At 35.5% G+C, this 12,051-nt stretch overlaps 1 pseudogene; it reads right to left on the minus strand.

The window, feature by feature from the left end:
• Window positions 1-2,844: 2,844 nt before the first annotated feature.
• On the minus strand, window positions 2,845-3,730 carry LOC143546710 (UDP-glycosyltransferase 92A1-like; annotated as a pseudogene).
• Window positions 3,731-12,051: the final 8,321 nt, after the last annotated feature.

Raw genomic sequence — 12,051 nt, forward strand, 5'->3', positions numbered from 1 at the left:
TATTTGTTATTTTAAAAACTACCAATCTCAACCACTAGATCATAGATCCAATGGCCTAGATTTATTTTTACTAAACTATTTCTTTTTATTATAAACCACACCTATATATTTATATATATATATATGGTTGGTATCATTTAAAAACTCTAAAAAAGTTAAGAACTCTTAGGAACTCTACACAACCAAAACTTTTTAAAATTTTTTTACATATTAACATTATTTAAGAGTAGTTTTATCATATTTTATATAAAAAAATTTTATTACATATATTAATCACAAGTTTACATATGTGTAGAATTTATGTACCAACAAATTTACATATGTGTAAAACAAAACATAGATACGTATAAAATTTAATTTTCAAAATTGTAATCGTAATTATAGATATAAAAAATGATAAAACTAAACTTAAGTAACATTAACATACAAAAAAAATTATAAAAAACGTTAGGGTTCAAAGGTTCCTTCAAGTTCTTAAATATTTTAACAGTTCTGTAATGATACTCATATATATATATATATATATATATATATATATATATATATATATATAATATGTTTAGAATCATGTGAGAACCATTTTGAAATTGAGAACTTTGAGAATTATTTTGAACCTAAAAAAAACTCTTTTAAAAAAAATATAAAACAACAAAAACGCGAAAATTAAAAAAAACAAAAACTATTATTTTTTATTCCGGTTTCTTAAAAAAATAAAGAAAATTAAAAAAACTATTGGTTTAGAAAAACTATACACATATGTATAATATTTATTTTTTTAATTTTATATATATTATTCTTTATAAATTTAGATGAATATGATTTTATTTAAGTCAACAAAATGTTAATATAAATTAAATGCACCTTTTATGAAATGGCAAGTTTCAAACAAAGTAAATAAATAATAAATTTGTGGTTGGAACTGCACACTTTAGTCGTTGGAACATTTATATGTGTAATACATTTTCAAGGTTTTATAAATACTGGACTAGCTTTAGTCGTTGGAACGTTTACGTAAAATGTACAATAACAAATATTAGTAAACTCAAATACAAGCAAAATACAACAAGTGTGAAGTTGTTGGTGTTAGCAAATATATTAATATTATTGTTATTTTAAATACATCTATTAACCACTTTGTATTTTCACCTTTCAGGATTTTAAACTCTCCAAGTCTTCATCCCTACATTTTCATGGTTTATAATTATTGGCCTAACCGTAGCCATTGGACTGTTTATGTAATGTGTACCGTAGTAATATGAGCAAACTAAAAAATTACAAGCAAATTAAAAGTACCGGTGATAAGTGAATGTTTGGTTATGACTGATTGTTAATAATATTGTATTTTTTATTTAAGTATTTTTTTAAATGCAATTACTTTTAAGTGTTTTTCATATTTTATAGGTTTAAAACAAAAATAAGCTTAAAACAACACAATAGCAGCAACAACAACATTGTGGATTTTAATCACAATTAAGACATCAAAGTGCTCCTCGTCTCAAGCTTCGATTTGACTGGTAATATGCCTGAAACGGAGCTTTGTGGGCCAAATTATGCCCGTTTTCGTGGTGCACCTTTGATAGTGCGATCTTGGACCTCCAAATACATAATAGCCTGGTCTTCAATACTTGGGCCCACATCACTTGTAGAACTTGAACAACTCTTAACCTCTACATATTCACGGATTTATAAATATTGAACTCACCATAGTCGTTTGACTATTTATGTAAAATGTTCCATAATAAATATTAGCAAATTCAAAAACTACAAGCAAAAATATATTGATACAACAAAACTGAAGTCGTTGGTGTTAGCGATAAGTTGATAATGATACACAGTTGTTGGCTGGAGAGAGAACTCATGTCGGAGTGGTTGTTTCAAGAGGTCATATGCGACGAGGCTTTTCTACGGTTCTCCCTTACCCTCTTTGTGTCTAATTAGCACATATGGGCTCTGTTTCTTTGACTTTCACTATTTCACCTTTTAGGGTTTATAGAACGAAATGCTACAAAGTGATAGTTAATTTTAGTTGTAGAATTCTTTTGAGTTTAAAGAGGAACATCGACATAGAGGTTTTTGCTAGAGGGAGAAACTACGATGATTTTCTTTGTTTCTAGTGGTCCACCATGGCAGCGAGGTTGTGTTGGTATATTTCTTCGTGGTCCACCATGGCAGCGAGGTTGTGTTGGTCTTTATCTGACCATGTGCTCTCACTTATTTGGGTTTCTCTGTGATTAGGATGAATGGCATATATTTCTTTGGGTTTCACTCTTATGTGATTTAGGGTTTTCGGTTTCATCTTTAATTTACTTTGATTTTTGACATGATTGTTGACTTGATGATGTTGAGCCGAGGCTAATCTAGGAGGTAATTAAGCCCTAAATTTTTATTTGGGTAATATAATGTTGTTGTTTGATTCTACGATGGTGAGCCAAACATCAGTTGTTTGTTATACCCTTGCTAATAAATCCTTAGGGTACGAAATCACTCGATAGTGATGAGAAAAACTTGTCTAAGAGGTTTTTGAATTTGTTCGGTATGGTTATATTCGTTTGGGAATGGCTGTAAACCTTTTGAGTTTTTATCCGGGTGTGAAATTGATCATTGATGATTTGCAAAGCAGATTGAGAAATATAATCCCTAAGGATTTGTTTGATATGGGATAATGGATTGGAGAGGGATCAAATCTCAAACCGACATAACGACCCATTAGACAAACTGCTTCTTAACCAAAAGAAACTGTTACAAAATCCAACAACGAAACATATAGTTTTAGACTATAACAAACTAAAATAATCTGACACATAATTTTTTTCGTCATGCTTCTTTCTTAGTTGGCTGTCTAAATTAATAAAGAACGTTGCTCAAGAAATCATTCATTAAAATGTATGATGATACTCTTATTAGTTCCCCAAATTCGCTTGCTTTCTTTCTCATGTCTTCGCCCTTACCGCCTTCACTTTTATCCAACACCACATTTATCACCCTACTTACATCCTCTTTCGTCACCGACAATGTACCCATGTCGCTAACACCATACAAAAGCCCATTTCCTCCACAGCAACTTCACATTAAACCCTTGCTCTCTGCCCAACGGCTGACCACTCAGCGACACCCCATGGCTGAAACTCACCAACACATAGTTCTATCCACAATGGCTCAGAAACGCACAGGTTGACCATGGCTTAAAACGCATTGTTATGCACTACCAATCCTTGTTTTCCACTTTTGTCCACAAATCTAGTAGGCAGCCATTTAAGTCGGTAATCACCTTTGAGGTCGAACCCGATTGGTGGTCTGATATATATTACCCAAATAAAGACTTTTTGCACTCTTCCAACCTTTTTGCTAACTCCACCATTTTTGTCTCTTATTTTGTTCTCAGACCCAAATGAACTATAAAGAACCAACCTAGCTGGATGCGTGTCTGACCACTCAATGCAATTTTTGAGTTGGATACCTACCTAGTTGTTTTCCGGATATTTGAGTGATAATATCTGAACTTGAATCCGAACCCAAATGGTTTCTTAACATTTTTGACGGAATTATGGGGCCAATACACCAAACAGGGAGTGTTCCATGATTTCACGAGACCTCTAACCCCAATGTTTCTTGCTCTTCAACTGCGCTACATAATCAACCGTCAGATTGGAGAGAAAATGAGACATGCAATTGTAAGTATCTTCAGTACACGTCTTTCCCATCAGTAGATGAAGCATGTTCACAGGGCCATCTCCGAGAATTTAAATAACTTGGCTGAGCCGATATAAAAAGGCTCGTAGGCCTTAGCAAAATTTTTTTATTTGCTAATGTGCATGGATAAAACTTTTATCGACTGATTTATTATAAGCAAAAACCATTCTGAGCATGTAATTATCTCATTAACCATTGCAATAAACCTTATTTTTAACACCAAAAAACATATATATGTAATATGTATAAAAACGTTTGTGCCCCCGAACCTTATGTGCCCTGGCCGATGGTGCGGCTCGCACACCCTCCGAGCCTCCCCTGCATGTTCTTTAAGTTTTGCAACCCAAAACGCAAAGATCCTGGAATCCCGGAACTGTAAACTCGTCATGGGTTCCGCCTTTAGCTATATATATTCCGATGAGGGAGACTCAACAGAACGTAACTATACGCGATGCCGCCATACGCACTGCCGGTCATGAATGTGTAACCAAAAATGCCAAAAGAAAAAAAAATATCAGTACCACAAAAGTAAACTTGGTTTTAGCGATAATTTTTTTTAATTTAAATATATCCATAAACCACCTATATCCGCTTAAAGTATTTGAACTATCAACCTTTACGTTTTCATGCATTTTCATGGATTTATAGATACCGGAGTACTACCTATTGTCGTTGGACCATTTATGTAAAGTAGTGTATCATAATCAATATGGGTAACTAAAAAGTTACAAGCAAAAAAGTACCTATACGACAAGCTAAAGTCATTGGTGTTAACGATAATATTGTTAATTTAAATATATATATATATATATATATATATATATATATATATATATATATATATATATATATATATAAATCGCCTATATCTGTACATTGCAGGATTTATACCCCGAACTTTACATTTTCATGGATTTATAAATATTGGACTAACTGATGTCGTTGGAATATTTATGTAGATTGTACCATAATAAATATTCCTTCGATAGGTATGAGTGTTGTCCGCGTCAAACTTAGACATTTTAAGAAATATAAGTCATACAAGGTAGGGAGTCCGTCAGATTATTTTATTATATATGGCTTAAACCCTAGTCGGGGGTATAATCTATAACTTGATAATATAATAAGTGAAATATAGTTTTCATAAGACAAGAGTATAGATAAATAATTATTTCTTTATAATTATAAAGATTTTAGAATATGTTTCTTAAGAAAGAAGAAACTTATTATATAGGTTTCTTCAAGAAGAAGAAACGTAGTGTTTAATTGATAAATGTTTTGGACTAAAGGTCCAAGTATAAAGAAATGAATATCAAGGTAAAGAATATACAAATAGACTAAAGGTCTAAAGCTATATCACCGATCTAGTATTTATAAAAGGTTATTCTCGTACTATAGGCCCGAGTTAACAAGAAGAATACATCAGTGAGACACACTGATCATAATAAAGGTGAATACGTCCAAACTCTTTACAACTTTATAATTTAAGTCTTTAAAGATTACATGGGATTATGTATCCCTAAAATGTTATAAACAAAGGTAAACGTTGGTCCTTATGCTATCGTATACGTTTGCCCGGATCCTTTCATATGTGGTTAGACGGTGGGTACATCGCACCACGCCTGATTATGCCTTCGCCACGTTGGGCCGGACCTACGATGTTTGAGTGGTGATAATCTTGTGTATATAGGTAGTGGCTACGATCTCGAACGCTACGGTGTTCGCTGAACGATTTCGAGTTGAGCTGTAATTTGTAATAGTTATTCAGACTTTTAATACTTGATTGTTTCCTAAGCCACGTTGGGTCGAGGCCTACGATTTCTCGAGGGGATACTTAAGTATTAAAATATTTTTTGTCAACAGATTCACCAGCATGCATTGCTGACGTGCTTTAAACTGTTTTATAGGTAATCAAGATTAGATGTTTGGAGATGATGGATAGCCGTTAGTCGATCTGATGGCTCAGTCGCAATTTTATTATTAAAATAATGTAAATTACGGTTTTCCTTCTTCAAACAAATTTGTAACAACTAACGGGTGTTTAATCCTCGTCTTTTGAAATATATTAATATATAACCATAACTTCCGTTTTACAACCTTAAACTCTGATATATTTACAAAACATGTACCAACTATTAGTCACACTTCTAGGCTCTAATTAGGGGTGTGACACACCATATAAAAACATTTGACACCATCCCCTATTTTATCATAGATTTTATACGAAGCACATGCTGACATACGCAGCGTAAAGAATAATCACTTAAGTTAGTCAAATCAACGAAGGCATACGAATCATATAGAAAACTATACAAGTCATATACTATAAAAAAACTATACGAACCATATTCTTTTGTATACAATTTGTATCCTCCGTTGTATATGAAATACGAGACGTATAACATTTCATACAAATCATATAAATCTAACATGACCATACGAACTGTATAAGAAAGAATACGAATCTTATGCATGTGGTTTTTTGAAAAATCATGAAAATTAATCAATATGAACTGTATAAGAAATAATACGAAAGTATGCTAAAGAATCTTTAAAATTGATCAATTACTTTTGCAGTATGCGTGTGTGAACAATTAATCAATCAATCTCTCTGAGCATATGAATTGTGTAAAAAGAATACTAGGTTTAAAAAAATAATTTTGAACCTTTAATCATAGCATGTTCGTGTAAGAAGAATACTAGGTTTTAAAAAAGAGTCTTTGAAAATTTAATCACCCTGTGTTCTTTTTACTATATGCAATACGAAGCATATGACAAGTCACACTACGCGTATGGCCAAAACACAAATCTTTCTACATGTCTATGCATCCCATGCGAACTATATAAAAAACAATATGTTTCGTATATTAGTATGATTTTCAGATAATTATAAACAAGTTATGAAGTATATATAAGTTGGGTGTGCGATACAAATGATTTTCAATATGTTTCGTATACTAGTTAGATTTACAAATTAGTTCTTCCTACTTCAGTCTCGTTTCAACTTTTTCTACATCCATAGTGATCGTATGACTTATTTTTAGAAACTATAATGCAATAGAAAAAACAACATTAATATAATTAAACATAATTAAAGATAAACATTACATCATATAACTAATTTAAAACATACATAAGTTATCATAAATTCCAATACATGGTGATTTGCATTATAATAAAAGAGTTTGTACCTTTTCATTCAGTCCGTATGATGATTTGCATTATAATAGAGCAGTTTGTTTTAGAATGAACAAGGTATAACAAGAGTTATCATTAGCAGAATTGGAATGCATATGGGATTATACACGACGGAGGAGGTTGAGACAACGGTGTTTAACTATTGGTTAAGGGAGATTACTCGTCAACAGATGATAGAGTTTTGGCCTAATATAGGTTATCGTGAGTTTGGATGAGTTTGAGGTATGAAGCAACGAGTAACGATGATCAGAAAACCATTAAATAGATACGTACAAAGGGTGATCGCATCTACAATTTGTGCTCGTTACATGGGTCAAGAGTGGCGCACTAAATGTGATTTATACCATCTTTATTGTATGATGACCCAAGCTAACTACAATCTAGCGTATATCATGGCCATGTATTTTAATTCTTATAAAGTTAGGAAGAGCACCAGCAACATCTGTGGCAGGCCATACATTACAAAGATTGCAGAATTTTGGGCTATACAAAAAATATAGTGTGGCTGTCCTCCATGACTTTGTTCCCTCCGAAGCAACTCGACATCTTACGTGACTTTGATGAAAGAAATCATTCCGGGAACAGGAATAAGAGTAAAGGCCTACACTCATGCGTATTTCCGAGATTTTTCCCGATGGTGGTCTGTAGTGGTCCTTGTGGCCAGGAGTTTTGTGGTTTCCAAGACAGCTGCTAGAGGTGGAGGAGCGGGATATAATAATTGCGGAGTTGTTGGCAGCTCAGGATCAGTGGTCGTGGAGCGGTCAGGTATATCATGGGGAATTAGTTATATTTGAATACTAACATTTGAAACTAAACCTTTTTTTATGTACAGGCTCATGGGCCACATGCCGTTCAGGAGCAGCCACTTGTGCATGGGTATATGCAGAGACATGGACAGATATATGATCAAACATAAATTGTTAAAATTTATATTCAAACCAAACCAAACCAAGTTATTATTTATGGTTTACAACCATGAATATTACTTGAGACCATGTCCTAAAATGAGGGGTGTAGGAAAGGATAAAGATAGGGAGTATATATTATGTTTGGCTTCATGGAATGTAGGAACACTAAATGGTATGTTGCTAGAATTGGTAGATGTGCGTAGAAGACGTATGGTTCAGATAGCATACCTCCAGGAGACTAAGTGGAAAGGGCATAGAGGGACTAAGTGTAATGGGTATAAGTTGTGGTACTCGGGTACTGATGGAGCTAGGAATGGAGTGGGGTTTCTAGTGGCTAAGGAACTACACACTAGTGTGGTGGAGGTGATAAGATATAATAACAGGATTATGGTGTTGAGATTAGTACTAGGAGAGGAAGTAGTGGTAGTAGTCTACGCCTACGCGCCTCATGTAGGCTTAGGGGATCAAGAAAAGAGAGAATTTTGGGATTGCCTAGACGCAGTGGTAGGGGGCATACCTAGGGGTGAGAGGATTTGTATAGGAGGTGATTTTAATGGACACATTGGTAAGGCTAACGATGGTTTTCAAGCCGTACATGGGGGTTTCAATTTTGGTGATAGGAATGAGACCGGAACAAATCTCCTAGAGTTTGCGGTGGCTCATGACCTAGGTATTATAAATTCTTATTTTAGGAAAAAAGATTCTCATTTGATCACTTTTAGCAGTGGCGGACGCGACACCCAAATTGACTGCCTTTTGATGAGGCAAGGAGACCGACGTTGGTGGAAGGGCTGCAAAGTCATACCTGGGGAGACAGTTGTGTCTCAAAACCGACTGCTGGTGACAGATATAGGCTTCAGAAATAAGCTAATTGTTCGAGAGAAGAATGGTACACCTAGAATTCGATGGGGAAATTCGAAGAACGAAAATCTCCTACTGTTTAAGGATAAACTCATACTGCAGACGCGGAATCGAATAAATGGGAACTCAACTCATATATGGGAAGCTCTGGCGACAAAGATCATTCAAGTAGCAAAGGAAACTCTCGGGGTCACAACAGGAAAGACAGGTGGGCATATGGAGCCTTGATGGTGGAATGAGGTCGTTCAAGACAAGATAAGAGATAAACAAAGACGTTTTAGAGAGCTTATGAGGTGCACGAATGAGGAGCGAGTGGAATTGAGGGAGATCGATCTACAAAACGGCAAAGAGAGATGAGAAGAAGGCAGTGGCGGAAGCAAAGAACGCGGCTTACAAACGGATGTATGAACGTTTAGAAGTAAAATAGGGGGAACATGCTATTTTTAAGATTACCAAAGCCAGGGAGCGTAGAAGGCAAGATCTAGGGCCTGTGAAGTTCATAAAGGATACATATAGGCATGTACTGGTCAAGGAGCAGGACATCAAGCTAAGATGGCAAACCTACTTTCACAATCTTTTTAACAATGAGAGAGCTTACCAAGAAGAACATGACAACACAACCTTCCAACGACAACAACCGAATAACTGCTACTGCCGACGAATCATACGAGAAGAGGTGCAGACTGCACTTAGGAGGATGGGAAGGGCTAAAGCGGTTGGCCTAGACAGGAAGGAGTCATGTGGTTAACTACTATGTTCAATAGTATCCTCAAATCTGGTAAGATGTCAGACTAGTGGAGGAGCAGCGTTGTAGTTCCTATCTAAAAGAACAAAGAAGACGCCAAATGTTGTGGTAACTACCGAGAATCATACTACTAAGCCATACTATGAAGCTATGGGAAAGAGTGATTGAGGTTAGACTTAGACGAGAAACTCATGTTACGGTGAACCAATATGGCTTCATGTCGGGTCGTTCCACCTCAGATGCAATGCACCATATAAGAAGATTGATGGAAAGTAAAGGGAGAAAAAGCGTGACCTTCATATGGTGTTTATTGACCTGAAAAAGGCCTACGACAGTGTGCCATGACAGGTGCTTTGAGAGTGCTTGGAGGGTAGAGGAGTACCCAGGAAATACATAGAGATAATTATGGATATGTATACTAGGAGTGCAACAAGTGTTTGTGCGCCAGTGGGGGATACTGATTTCTTCCCCGTAGAGGTAGGTCTTCACCAGGGGTCAGCGTTGAGTCCGTTTATTTTTGCAGTTGTCTTGGATGAGTTGTCAAAGTCGATTCAGGGGAAGCTCCCGTGGTGCATGATGTTCGCAGACGATATTGTGTTACTTGCTAAGAGAAAACAAGATCTAAACATGAGGCTCGAGGAGTGGCGAACAACCTTAGAGACGAAAGATTTAAGGATTAGTCGCTCTAAGACGGAGTACCTCCACTGTGATTTTGGTGGGGTATATGACAATGACGACGCACAGATCACCATTGAAGGGCAGGTGGTTCCGCAGGTAACGAAGTTCAAGTATCTAGGATCATTTGTTCAGAGCGATGGGGAATTAGACAGTGATGTAACTCATCGAGTTCAGGTTGGATGGTGTAGATGGAAAGCAGCCGCATGTATATTGTGCGACACAAGTTTCCCAACTAAACTAAAGGGAAAATTTATAGGGTTGCAGTTAGACCTGCAATGCTATATGGAACAAATTGTTGGGCCATCAAGAAGGCACAAGTGCGGAAGATGGAGGTAACAGAAATGAGAATGCTACGTTGGATGTGTGGGCACACAAGGTTAGACCGATTAAAAAACGTTGTGTTTCGGGATATATTAGGGGTATCAAACATAGCAAACAAGATAAGAGAGTGGAGATTGAGATGGTTTGGACATGTGAAGAGAAGACGGGCGGCGAATACTGTTAGATCCGTAGAAAACATTACTATAGGGTGGATGAGGGGTAGAGGATGAACTAAATGGACTTGGGACGAGAGGATTAGGCATAATTTGATAGACCCAAACCTCTCTGAGGACATGGTTGAGGATATGAATTCTTGAAGAAGTAGAATTAAAGTTAAGGATTTATAGGGAGAAAGGAATACTTTATGGCTTCTATTTTCCTTATTTTAGTCACACACCATAATGGTATTTTCTTCACATATATATAGTATTAGTATTATTATTATTACTACTACTACTACTACTATTATTATTATTATTATTAGTATTATTAATATTTTTTATATTAACTGTTGAACTTTGATTTCCTTTGTACTGCTTCATACATATGTACTTTAGAGCTGAGGTCTCTCTGGAAGCCACCTCTTTATCCCTTTGGATATATGTACGGTGTGCCTACATCCTACCCTCCCTAGACCCTACTTATAGTTTTGCTGTTGATGGGACTTCACTGGGTATGATTGATTGATTGATTGATTGATTGATTGATTGATTGATGTTACTAAATTCAATATATAGTATTATTTAAATTGTTGTTCAAAACTTTCTTACATTGTCATCCCTAACTTTATGTATATGTTCAGGGGCCACATGTCGATCAAGGGCAGCCAGACAATGTCAGGACGGTGAATCAGGATATATGATTAATTAATGTGAAGCAGCGTATGATAAGGATGGATTGGATGATAAAGTGGCTGGTTCGAGACAAGTTCCGGTCCCACTGATGATGTGCCATTACGTGATACGCCGGCTCCGCCAAATAATTCTCGGTCGCAGGAGGAGTCGGACCTTCATGATTTCGGTGATACGCTAGTGATGATGCTGGCGATGATGATGTTAGTGGTGTTGGTGATGATGATGATGATAGTTTTGGTGATGATGATGGTAGTGATGAGGATCAAGGTTTATGATAATGCCTAGTATGATAAATTCACAATTTAGATATTATGCTTTATCTTTTGAAGTTGCCGCACACAAATGCTATCTTTTTTTATTGTATGCATGTGTGGATTCTAGTAATTTGGATTGATGTAGTAGTATTCTTCTTTTCCAACTATTTATGGGTTTGATGTATGCTAACACTTACTCACTCCGTCCAATTAAAAGTGTCCATATTTCCTTTTTTTATTTGTCTCATTCTAAATGTCCATTTTTAAAATTTATTAGCCAATTTTCATGTTTACTCTTAAACACACACAACTAGCATTAATCAACAATATTGGTGGACCCAATTTCCAAGGACATTATTGTCACTTGGTAAGCAAGAATAGTAATCATTCAATCCACCTTAAACTTTGTATTTTTCAAACTATGACACTTTTAATAGGACAGAAATAGTATATTTTTATGTATTTGTTATACAACTATGCGAGCTTAGTACTTAGGGTGTTCATCGTTTCGTGTTTATTATGTCAAACTTGTGCTAAACAGT

Source organism: Bidens hawaiensis, unplaced genomic scaffold (genome assembly GCF_021521415.1).
Source record: "Bidens hawaiensis isolate Kalapana, Puna unplaced genomic scaffold, B.hawaiensis_p1.1 tig00014424_1, whole genome shotgun sequence".
In the NCBI taxonomy this organism is placed as follows: Eukaryota; Viridiplantae; Streptophyta; class Magnoliopsida; order Asterales; family Asteraceae; genus Bidens; species Bidens hawaiensis.